Raw genomic sequence first — 6,850 nt, forward strand, 5'->3', positions numbered from 1 at the left:
GGTACCAACCATTCCATGGGGAAAAGAATAGTTTTTTTCAACAAATGATGTGGACAACTGGATATCCACATCAAAAAAATGAAATTGGATCCCTATCTCACACCATGTACAAAAGTTACCTTGAAATGGAACATAGACTTAAATGCAAGAGTTAAAACTATAGAACTCTTAGAAGAAAACATACGAGTAAATCTTTGTGACCGTGGATAGGCACCCACCAAAAGTACAGGGACAAAAGAATAAATAAACAAATGGACTTCACCAAAATTAAAAACTTTTGTGCTTCAAAGGACACCTAGAAAGTGAAAAGATAGCCCACAGAATGGGAGAAAAAAATTGCAAATCACAAATCTGACAAGGGACTTGTATCCAGAATACATAAAAAACTCTTACAACTCACTAATAAAAGACAAATAATCCAATTTAAAAATGGGCAAAGGATTTGAATAGATGGTCCTCCAAAGAAGACACAAATTGCAATGAGCACATGAGAAGATGTTCAAGGGCCGGCCCGTGGCTCCCTCAGGAGAGTGCAGTGCTGATAACACCAAGGCCACGGGTTTGGATCCTATATAGGGATGGCCGGTTCGCTCACTGGGTGAGTGTGGTGCTGACAACACCAAGTCAAGGGTTAAGATCCCCTTAACAGTCATCTTTTATAAAAAAAAAAAAAGAAAAGAAAAAGAAAAGACGCTCAACACCATTAGTCAGTAGGGAAATGCAAACAAAAACACGAGATATCACTTCATGCCTAGTAAAACGACAAATAAAAAAGATGGACAAACACAAATGTCGCTGAAGATGTGAAGGAGCTGAAACCCTCATACATTGCTGGTGGGATTGTAAAATAGTGTAGTTACTTTGGAAAACAGTTTGGAAGTTCCCCAAAATGCTAAACATGGAGTTATGATTCAGCAATTCCACTCCTAGGTGTGTACCCAATAGAATGAAAAACATATATTCATGCAAACTCTTATACACAAATCTTCATAGCAGCATTATTCATAATAGCCAAAAGGTGGAAACAATCCAGATGTCCATCAACTGATGAGGGGTAAGTAAAACGTGATATGTCATAAAGTGGAATATTATTTGGCAATAAAAAGGAATGAAGTACTGACACATGCTACAATGTGATTGAACCTTGGAAAAGTTATGCTAAGTGAAAGTAGCCAGACACACAAGGCCACATATTGTATGATTCCATTTTTTTTTTCTTTTGGCAGCTGGCCAGTTCAGGGATCCGAACCCCTGACCTTGGTATTACAAGGCTGCACTCTAACCAGCTGAGCTAACAGCCAGCCCTGTAGGAGTCCATCTATATGAAATGTTCAGAATAGGCAACTCCATAGAGAGAGAAAATAGATTAGTCATTGCCAGGGGCTGGCCGGAGGGCAGAATTGGGAGTGACTGCTAATGGGTAGGGGGTTTCTTTTGGGGGTGATGAAAATGTTCCAAAATTGGCTAGTGGCAGTGGTTGCAGATCTTTGTGAATATACTAAAAAACATTGATGGTATTTGAGTTATATCTTGATAAAGTAGCTATTAAAAAAATGGAAGGGGCTCAACTCTAATTCCCAGGAAATATAGGGATAGAGAAACGGGTTAAATGGCACCATGAGGAAGTGAACAGACAAATCCAGGCTGTGGACGTTCTACAGGACAGCTGACCCGATTGCTTCAGTAAGTCAACAGCATGAAAATAAAAAAAGTAAAAAGGAACAGGGCAGAACAACTGAATGCCATGTGTAAACCTCACTTTGATTCTGGATTGGACAAATCACCTATCACCTGGGAAATGACATTGACAAAAATTTTCGGGAATTAGATCATGCCCGAGGCAGTAGATTATCCCACGGAGGAGCGGGTGTTCGAATCCCCGCCTACTGGACTCTGAGCCCTGGCCCTCCCTCCTGTGTCCTTGTGGATACGGTGGCCGTTCTCAGGAGTTGTCACCTCTGTGTGTGTGTGTGTGCACGTGTGTGTGCGCACCCGGGGTGAGTCTGCTTCTTGGAGGCCAACCGAGGCCCATCCTGAGGTGGAGAATGTTTTCTGTCGTGCGAGGGCACAGGGGACACTGGGATGTCCTTTGAGCTATGCGAGCACTCTCACAAGGCCCCTCAGTCCACGCTGAGTCCTCTGCCTCTGCCCCAGGTCACCCTCTGCCCCCCACTCCGGATGTCCAGGAGCCAGGCTTGGCAGCCCAGGCAGCTGGACAATGGGCCCTTTGGAGGCCAGGCCAGGCCTGTGCCTGAGCTGTGGGCTGTGGCTAAGGCCACCACAGAAGGCTACTTGTGGCTGGGCCGGGCGGCAGCCAGAAATAGGCCCTGCTGGGGCACTAGCTCCTGGGGGCCCCGCCCTGGGTTCGGCCTGGGAACGTGGGTATTTGTGGAGCTGAGGCGAGGAGCACTTCATCAGGACAGCGGGTCTATTTTGGGGCCTTGGGAGGCAGGGAAGATGAGCCCCAGCCGTCAGCTTCCACCCTCAGCCCATCCCTTCAGTGCAGAGGCGGGAGCAGGCTCCTGAACCACCTGGTTCAAATCCTGCTTCTGCCCAGGTCATTGTGTGTCCTGCATGCCGTGTGGCCCGTCAGGTCCCTCTCTGAGCCTAGCCCTGCTCATCCATATGATGGGGACAAATCATGACAACTCTGCATGGGGCTGTGAGGATTGTGGGAGAGGACACGTGTCACGGTGCCTGGTGCTCGTACGATGCCTGTTGTATTACTGCGCTTCTCCTCCCTCGCCCCCCTCCCCAGCTGGGGGCTGCTCCTGCTGTTGGGGTCAAGCCTGGCCCCTGGCTGGGCTCTGCAGGGCCCAGTAGGTGGTACGGGGCACACACTGGCTTCACCACTCTTTGAGGGAATGAAAGTGCAGGAGACTGGCAGAGCCTCCCAAGCCCCCTATGGCGGGGCAGCCCCTCCCTCGGCAGCCCTGCTCCCTGGTTATCCTGCAGGCTCCCCAGGCTGGCTCTGCACGCAGCCTTCCCTCCTTCATGCACTGGGCCGGGCTGCAGGAGACGTGCTCGGTGCTGGCGGTGGGAGGAAGTGCAGACGCTGCCCCCTGCATCTGCCTCTCTTTGCCTGCTGCAGGGGGATGGAACTGCTGACTGCGTAGTTTCGATGTGGTCCACCGGGGGATACAGACCAGGGTTCAAACCCAGAGTCATGCCGGGGGCCTTTGGAAGGGGAGAGATGGGAGTTGGGCGTGCATGTCTAGTTCTCCTGGAAGCTGGGGGACTAGGTCTCCTCGCTTCCACCCCCTGTATGTCCTTAAAGCTATTTTTATGTGTTGCTGGAAACTAGAATTACAGCCAGAGCCAAAGCACTGGGAAGTTTCCGTGTGCTGTGGGTCTTGCGCAAGGGAGCATGGGCCATTCCCAGCACACGGGTGGAGCCAGTCCAGATGCCCCCCGTGTGGGTGGGGGACACTGGGTACCCCATTCCCTATGAGCATAGAGGGTGTTGTTGGCAGGCTGCTGGTGGCTGGCAGAACAGAGAGGGGCAAGGACTTCCAGAGGCTGTGGTGATGGTGCAATGTCCTGGGTCCTTGAGCCCTGTATGAAAACTCAGAAAGCTCATGAAGTTCAATAATTCATTTATTCCTTCACTCATTCACCACTGACTTCTTCACTCATCACACATTTAAGCAGGATCTTCTAGGTGCTGGTGGGGGGTCACCCACAAAACACACAGAGCCCTGCTCTCGAAGCACTCACCGTTCTGACTGCTTCACCCTCTGGCTCAAAACCCTCCATGGCTCCTCATTGCCCACTGGAGACGGTGTAGTCTTTGTATGGTGACAGGAACTAGTCACAGGAGTGTGCCCTGCCCACGTAGGCCTCATGAAAGAGAATCTTGACCTTGCCTGTTCAGCTTTCCCCTCTGGTCTCCCCTCTGGTCCAGCCTGGTCAAGACCTTTCATGGGGGATGGAGAGGACAGGTTGAACGTGGGGGGACTACAGTGCAGGGGGGAGGGGCAGGGGCATGCACTTGGGTCAGTTCTGGGCTGTTCTTTGTTGGGGGGCTCAGGGAAAACAAAAAGGAAACAAAGAACTAGAGTCAACAAGGCTCAATTGAACTCGGGGATGAACACAGAGAGCAGGGAGAGGACGGGGCCTGCAGAGAGGGTCCTGGGGCAGCACACAGTGCCAGAGCCCCGGAGGGAGTGTGAGGGGCTGAGAAGTGCTATGGAGGGGTAAAAACCAGACTCTCCTTGATATTCTTTGCATGACACAAAAAATACTGGAAACCCTATAAAAAATGTTTGTCAGCTGCCCTAAGCTCCTCTAATGAGGCTCTGCAGAGATGGGGCCACATGGGCCCCAGGGGCTACCGGGTTACATGTGCGAGGCTTACCCGGCGTTCCGTGATCCGCGGCCTGCCTGCCTCTTTAGCTTCATCGCTCGCCTTTTTGCCTTTTCCCTTCGCCAACTCCTCATCTAAACTCCATGTTCCAGTCTGATCTAGTTTCTTTGACCTTCCTGAAAGGGCCCTGCTGCCTGCTTCCCCCAGCTTTGCTGTGACAGCTGCCTGGAACACCCTCCACCCCCAACACCTTGGCTGTTCCCAGGTATTTTGTCTCTTGGGCTCCCTGTTCCCCTCCCTTGGTCACTTGTTTGACATGCACAGACTATTTCTGTTTTGTTTCCTACTTGGTATAATTTTTAGTTCTGTTTTAGAGAAGAATATAAAATTAGTGCACAGGTAAGTTTTACCAGCCTGTTCATCCTTAGGACAATACAAAGACAATTATTCAGATGATCTAGGGAAAGGAAGTTGGCTGGTCACTTTGTTTTGCTGGTTCACAATGAAACATAGTAACTCATCCATTAAAAAAAAATCCATTGTCACCTGCTATATGCTAGATATTCTGTTGGGTGCCAGTGACATAAGTATACTTAATGGAGCTCAGGCCCATAATTTCAACCTTAACCCCCAAACCAAACCTAAGCCCAACTCTAACCCCAATACCAACCATAATCCTAAAGCCAACACTAACCCCAAACCCACACTAACCCTACTCCTAACCTCAAGCCTAAATCTAATCCCAAACCTAACCCAAACACCGAAACCAACTCTAATCCCAACCCTGATTCTTACCCTAACCCAAAACTCAACCCTAACCCCAACCCTAACCCTAATTCTAACCTTTGTGTAAAAACCCTTCTAATGAATGTGTGGCTTGTTTTCTTTTTCAGGCAGTGGAGCAGGCTAAGTAACAATGAAACTCATTCCTGATTCCAGATCTTCCACTGCCCTTAGATTGGAAGAGGTAGAAGGCAAGTGAGACCAGATGGGAACGAGCCTAATCCAGGGGATAACTTTAAAAAACAGGGGTGTGTATTTTAGTCTAAATCTTCATGAGCCTCTTTTGTGACCATTTTTTAGAATCAAGATCCTTAGTATGATGCCTGCCAATTCTTTCCTTTGCTGACCTCTGGGCCACACAGACTCTCTTCTTTTATGAATGCCCCAGTTTCTCCCAGCCTCAAGGTTCAAAGCACCCAAATGCTGTTCCCTTTGCCTGGAATATCCTTCCTCCACTCCTCACCAGGCTGACTCCTGCTCAGTCCTCAGGCTCCTCTTAAACGTCACCTCCTCAGGGAGGCCTGCCCTGCCTGCCCCTCCTGCAGCCTTGTTTTTATTTCCTAACTGCTCATGGCTCTTGCACTTTCCTTTAAGGGCATTTATGGACACTTGTGGCCGAGTGTTGCATGTTTATTTCTTTAATACGTCTGTCTCCCTAGCCAGACGGTGACCTCTTTCAGGGCAGGAACTGTTTTGTTCACTGCTATAGCCCTAGTACCTAGTGCAATGCCGAGCACACAGCAGACCTGCAGAAAACTTTGTTGAATGAATGAATGCATGCATGCATCTTCCACTTCATAAAAGTGAGAGATTCCGGCTAATTGAAGCTCCTGGCTAGGGGACATGTATTTGTTCCAGGTGCTGCCCTGGGCCCCGGGGAAGCCAGGTGAGAAGAACCTGTTCTCTGCTAGTGTGCTTTACCATCCGTTTCTGCCCCCATTGAACTCTCTCAGGTTTAGATAGAAGCAAACAGAAGCTTTTAAGATTCATTCTTCATTTCAGATTCTCCTTTACAGAGTGGGAACTCGTCTGGTATTATCTTCACTGTTTTACAAGATGCTTTTGCCCAGAGAAACAAAAAACGCGAGCGAGGGTCACCTGGCTGGTCAGCAGCAGACACCCTGTCCTGGCCCTGGTTCTTGGCACTGGAACTTCCTCTGCCCCTGCAGTAGGAGATGCTTAGCCCTGTGTCTGCCTCCGGGAACTCAGCAGCCTGGCTGCTGCCACCAGGACCCCCACAGGCTCTAGTCCTGTCTTCTCATTCTGTTGACAGGCACGTTGAGGCAGGTGCTGGAACCAGGCTTGGAAAAATGAGTCAGAGGTCAGAGCCCCAGGAGCCCCCAGCTGAGAGGGTAGATTCTTCACCCCGATTGCCCACCTCCTTTCCAGAGGGGCAAGACAAGGACCTTTGTCATAGGTTCACTTATTGACCACCTCCTGGTGCTAGGCCTGGGCTAGTCGCTTGCTATCTTGCTGGACCCTCGCCATCACCCCATTTATCAGAAGAGGCACAGAAAGGCTCAGCCATTTGCACGAGGCACACAGCTAACGTGTGGCCAGTGGGATGGACCTCAGCTCTGCCGGACTCTAGAATCTTCACTTCACACTTCTCAGGCAAGGAGAACCCCAGCAGGGCCAAGCAAACGCTGCCACGACGTTACCAACTGCACGCCGCACAGACGCCAGTCGCGGGGGCGACGCGGCCCCGCCCCCCGCGTGCGGACGTCTCGGCCCCGCCCCCCGCCCCGCCCCTGCCCTCCC

This window comes from Galeopterus variegatus, unplaced genomic scaffold (assembly GCF_000696425.1).
Source record: "Galeopterus variegatus unplaced genomic scaffold, G_variegatus-3.0.2 Scaffold80, whole genome shotgun sequence".
Lineage (NCBI taxonomy): Eukaryota > Metazoa > Chordata > Mammalia > Dermoptera > Cynocephalidae > Galeopterus > Galeopterus variegatus.